Genomic DNA, 5,468 nt, shown 5'->3' on the forward strand with positions numbered 1-5,468 from the left:
TATAGTGCTTTATAGCATTTACAGTGTTCTCATGATTTCTTTTAGACTTCATGAGTTCTTCCAATGCATTGTAAAATCTTCAAAGAATAATAACACTGCCTGCTTTTATGGGACACTTATGTTCTCTGCCTAATTGAATCCTTGCAGCAGTTCTATAAGTCATGCAGAGCAGGTTATCTTTAGGGCTGTTTATAGATGATGAAAGAGAGGCATAGGGAAGTTGCTTGTCTGAGCTCCTAGGTTGGTCAAAAGCAATGTTGGAGCCCTGGGAGGCTCCAGAACCAAATATGATAAAAGATACATTTTGTATGTTTCCATGGCACTTTTCAAGGTAGAAACTGGGGCAAGTGTTGTGATGCAGCGGGGGAGATGTTGATAGGGACACCCACATCTCATATAAAACTGCCTGGGTTCGAGACCCACCTCTGTTTTCAATCCAGCTTCCTACTAATGGGCCTAGAAAGCAACAGATGCTGACCCAAACCCTGGCATCCAGTGGGAGACCTAGATGGAGTTCCAGGCTCCTGGCGTCTGCCTTTCTGAGCCCTGACCATTGTGGGCATTCAGGGAGTGAATCTGCAAATGGAAGATCTCTGTCTCCCTCATTCTCTTTCTCTGTATCTCTAGCTCTGTCCTTCATTCTTTCACTCTTTCAAATAAACAAATAAATATTTTTTAAAAAGATGTAGAAATATAAGAAAATAGTAAGAATAAAGTACATGGAAGGGGGAAAAAGAAACTTATGTTTCTCCATTCTTTCTTGGTAACTGTGTATAATATTCAACAGCTGAATAATAACACAATACTTTTCCATTTATCTTACTTTAGGCACATGCCTACTGTCTCCCTATGTTCCCTCTCAATTTTTATGAGAGCAGAGACCAAGCTTAAACCATACATTCATAGTTAGAAATCCAGAGCCAAACATACATAATAGATGGCAGGAATATTTCAATAAATATTTATTGAAGCAACTAATGAAAATATCTCTTAGATTAAAATTGCCCCAAGTGAAATTCAACCACATAATTTTAAGTTGGTGATAATATCTGTTTCAGTTGAGACAGAGAAGGTGAAGTGACGTTGAATGTCTTCAAACAACAAAGTTTGTTTCTTGTTCATACTGCACAGCCAGCATGGACTGCCTGTGGGATTTTTTTGGTGAAGGAGTAGCCTCATCTGGAACATGGTTGGTTGCAACAGCAGAGGACAGTGAGTCTTGGAGGGTCTTGCATAGGAACATTCAATACACCAACTCAGAAATGACGCTGCCACCTCCACGCACAAGTCATTGACCAGAACTGGTCCCAGGCACCCTGCCCTCTTCTGGCCTCACCCACAAAGGAGTCCAGGTACTGCCTCGGTGGGAGACAGAGGAAATAATCCACCAAGTGCCAAGTGCTAGCAATATCTATCGAGTTTCATTTCCTTGATTTTGAGCTTTTGTGATTTAAATAACAAAAAGCAATTTTGCTTATAACCTTTATTGTTGCTATGGTTTGGACATGGTGTGTGTCCCTCTAAGGTCCACATGTGTGAGGCCTGGCCCTCAGTGTGGCAGCAAGGAGGTGATATGAACCTTCAAGAGGTGGGGTCAAGTGGGAAGCCCTTAGGTCAAGGGCTCTGCCCTTGGAAGGGCTTGTGGGACCCCAGCCTCTCTCTGGATTTCTGTTTCAAGATGAAATCTATTCCTTCCACATGTGCTTCTGCTATCACCATCTGCCTTGATGTGACACCATCAAGACTCCCCCCCAACTAGAGCTGAGCCAAGGCCAGTGCTATGACCTTGACCCTCCAAAACTGTGAGCTAAGTAAACCTCTTTATAAAGTTAGCCATCCTCAAGTGTTTCATTATGATAACAAAAACAGACTAGTATACTTAGAAAATACATCGTCCTCACACTGGCTCTGATGAGAAAGTGATAGTGAAATTGAATGCTTGAATAAGATCAGATAGAATAATAATCAAATAGAAGAAGAAATAGATGATTCAAATCTCCATATCCACTAGTACCGGGTGAAGTTTATTTATTCCACATTGTGAAGGTAAATTACCAGGGGACATGAAGTAACAATCATTATAAAATAAAATCATTGCTGCAATTTAATTGGGTTCATGGACAAGATTAAAAAATTCTTCATGCCAGTATTTTGGCTATTATCCTGGTGCCACAGAGAAGGGACATCTGGGGTAACAATTCAGGACAGAGCAGCATGAAGCGTGGAAAAATACATCCTGGTATCCCAAGGTCATGCTTTAGGCATGAGGCCAAGAATAACAAACAACATGACCTGAAAGATTGTGGATTCTGAGTACACAAAAATATTCCTCTCTAACTTAAAACAAGAAATAAACTGATTACTCACTAGTGAATATTAATAAAATTAATTTATTCATTATTGCACAGAAGGATTGGAAACTAATCAAGAAAATGGGTAGAATTCCAATGGCTCATTCACCTGTATCTCAAATAGCTCACTCAAGAGTCACAGATCCTTTTTATTTACATGACCCTACACCACCAACCTTTTCAAAGCCCTGTGACATGCTTTGTGTATCATTTACCAATAGCTACTTGTTTTCAGAAAATGATTTCTTTAACACATTAACTGAAAAAAAAACTTAATGAAGGCATGGAATGCAGAATCTTCTTGATTCTCTTTTGGGACATTAAGCAGTGATCGCCAGGTCAGCCCCTGTGGTGAATTCTTTTTGTAGTATATTTAGCTATGCTTCAAAAGCATAGATTAAAAAGTCACAAAATCTAATTCAAAAAAAGTAAACTGCTGGATTTATTGTTACTGAGCTGTGATAGGATGTGTAATGGTATGGTTTAAAAATGTAATTTCTTTTTTTAATATTTATTTATTTTAAAGGCAGAGTTTCAGAGAGGCAGAGACAGAGAGAGAGACGTCTTCCATTTGCTGGTTCACTCCCCAAATGGCCACAACAGCCACAGCTTCACCAATCTGAAGCTGTGCCAATCAGAAACCAGGAGCTAGGAGCTTCTTCTGGGTTTCCCACGCGGGTGCAGGGGCTTGGGCCATCTTCTACTGCTTTCCCAGGCCATAACAGAGAGCTGGATCAGAAGAGGAGCAGCCAGGACTCGAACCAGCGCCCATATGGGATGCTGGCTATGCCTCAGCGCCGGCCCCATAAGTGGTACTTATTGATGAGCACATTAAAAATAACTTAGTTGTGACTCAGCTACTAAACCAGCGCCCTTATGGGAGGCACAGCAGGCAGCAGCCTGACCCACTATGCCACAGCGCCAGCTCCCTGAAAATGTAATTTCAAGGACTGTATTACCAACAGATATATTCTTCAGGACAGTCTGACTTTGTTTATCATATGTCAATTAAAATAAAGGGATACAGCAAAGTCATTAATGTTCTCAAATGCTGGGCATGTAAGTACTTAAAAGTAAGGTCAAAGCCCCAAGGAGAATTCAAAATACTTTCTATTTCCAAGCTTAAAATTTCCCACATCAGCTGTTCCTTGTTGCCAAAAATGTTCACATTTGTGAAAGCAATGTTCTTCCCTATTTGCCTCGAAACTTTGGTCCAAACATTTGAGATATTTAAATAAGCAGTATTTTTTTAAAGATTTATTTATTTATTTATTTATTTATTTTGAAAGGTAGAGTTACAGAGAGGCAGAGGCAGAGGCAGAGACAGAGAGGTCCTCCCTCTGCAGGTTTACTCCCCAAGTGGCCACAATGTCCTGAGTTGGGCCAATCTGAAGCCCGGAGCCAGGAACCTCTAGGTCTCCCATGAAAGTGCAGGGGCCTAAGCACTTGAGCCATCTTCCACTGCTTTCCCAGGCCATAGCAGAGAGCTGGACTGGAAGTAGTGCAGCTGAGTCTCAAACCAGCGCCCATATGGGATGCTGGCTATGCCTCAGTGCTGGCCCCATAAGGCCCCATAAGTGGTACTTAATGATGAGCACATTAAAAATAACTTGTGACTCAGCTACTAAAATGCTCCATCAAAAGAAAAGGCCATCCCCCAAAGAATGTTCATTATAGCACAGTCTATAATAGCTCCAAACTGGGAATCATCTTAATTTCCATCAGAAGAATAAATTTATAAATTCTAGTTTATTCGCAGAATGGAATTCAATGACCTACAACTGTCCACAACAGTACGCAAAAATCTCACAAAATAATGAAGCCAAATATAAAAGAATGCATACTTAATTGTTTTATACCAAGTAGAAAGAGAGGTAAAATTGATCTACGTTGTTGAAAGTCATCATAGACGCTACTCTTGGAAGGAGGAAGAAGCCGGAAGGTAGTCTGTTAGAGTTTTCAGAAGTTAAAAAAAAAAGTGTTTCTTGATTGAGTTCTGGATAAAGATGTATTCAGACCGTGAACACTCCTTGTGTCGTATACACTTGAGATGTATGTACTTTTCTATATGTGTATTATATTTTAGCAAAAGCATAAAAAGAAATCCAGGACATCCATGAAAAGTGACTGTCAATCCGACACAGAAATCCTCAAAGTCACTACCAGAATTTGTGAGCGGTGGAAGAATCACCTTCTAAGCAGAGTATTAAGTGCACTGGACTCCCTGCACCAGCCTGCACCAGAACCCTGAAATGCCAAGATAAGTAAACCCTTTACATTTAAAATCCCTAATCTCCTCTTTTCTCTACTCCCAGTGATATCTGTCTGGTTTTTAACCCATGTCATTTCTCACCTTGAACCTCGCCAGCCATCCTCTCCTAACCAGTCTACCACCAGCCCAGCCTCTCTGTTTCCACATTAACCAAAGCGGTTCACTCTTCTGCTGCTGCCCTCTGCTCCCTCACTAGGCAGGAGCCACACCGACCTCCTTCTGCGCTTCCAGAACCTCAGGGCCTTTGCTCGGCTGTCCCCACCGCCCAGAGAGGCCGCCACTCCGCTCGTTCCACGGCCTGACTACCTGACTTCCTCTCTCTGTGAGACGCAGCCCACACGCCGTCTTACAAGGTTCTCACACAAATATCCCCTACCCACCCGGAGTCAACCCCAGTATCCGCTATGTTCACGCCTTGTCTGTGTCGTTTCTGGACACGGTTCACTAATGTTCCACCCTTGTGTACTTGTCGGGTTTCTCCCTTGCCTTCCTAACCAGACCGCAGACGCCACCGAGGCAGCTAACATGAGTGTGTGGGGCAGGACTGTAGGGCCGGCGCCTCGCGAGGGCCTGGCATCCCGAAGGTCCTTCACCCCCTCCCCTCAAAGGGAACTCAAGATGCTTGTTGGCCACGACGAACGCTGCGCTGCGAATTTTTCAAGGCAGAGGCAGTGAAACCCCAAGCCCTTCCAGCTAAGCGTAGGCATTCCTGGCCTCGGTCCCCGAGCTGTCACAACCACCGCCCCCTCACGACACTCTCGGCTTCTCCACCCGCTGGCCGGTCACCAAGCGTCTCGTCCCCACCCACCGTCCAGGCGCGCCCCATCTTTGGCCGGTGCGCCTAC

General features: G+C 43.3%; 1 protein-coding gene across 2 annotated transcripts in view; it reads right to left on the bottom strand.

Moving 5' to 3' along the window:
- LOC100345779 (putative E3 ISG15--protein ligase HERC6) overlaps window positions 1-5,468 on the bottom strand; it is a 128,639-nt gene that overhangs the window by 123,055 nt on the left and 116 nt on the right. The window lies entirely within an intron of this gene.

This window comes from Oryctolagus cuniculus, chromosome 8 (genome assembly GCF_051225735.1).
Source record: "Oryctolagus cuniculus isolate XC-2025 breed Fujian yellow rabbit chromosome 8, ASM5122573v1, whole genome shotgun sequence".
Classification (NCBI taxonomy): Eukaryota; Metazoa; Chordata; class Mammalia; order Lagomorpha; family Leporidae; genus Oryctolagus; species Oryctolagus cuniculus.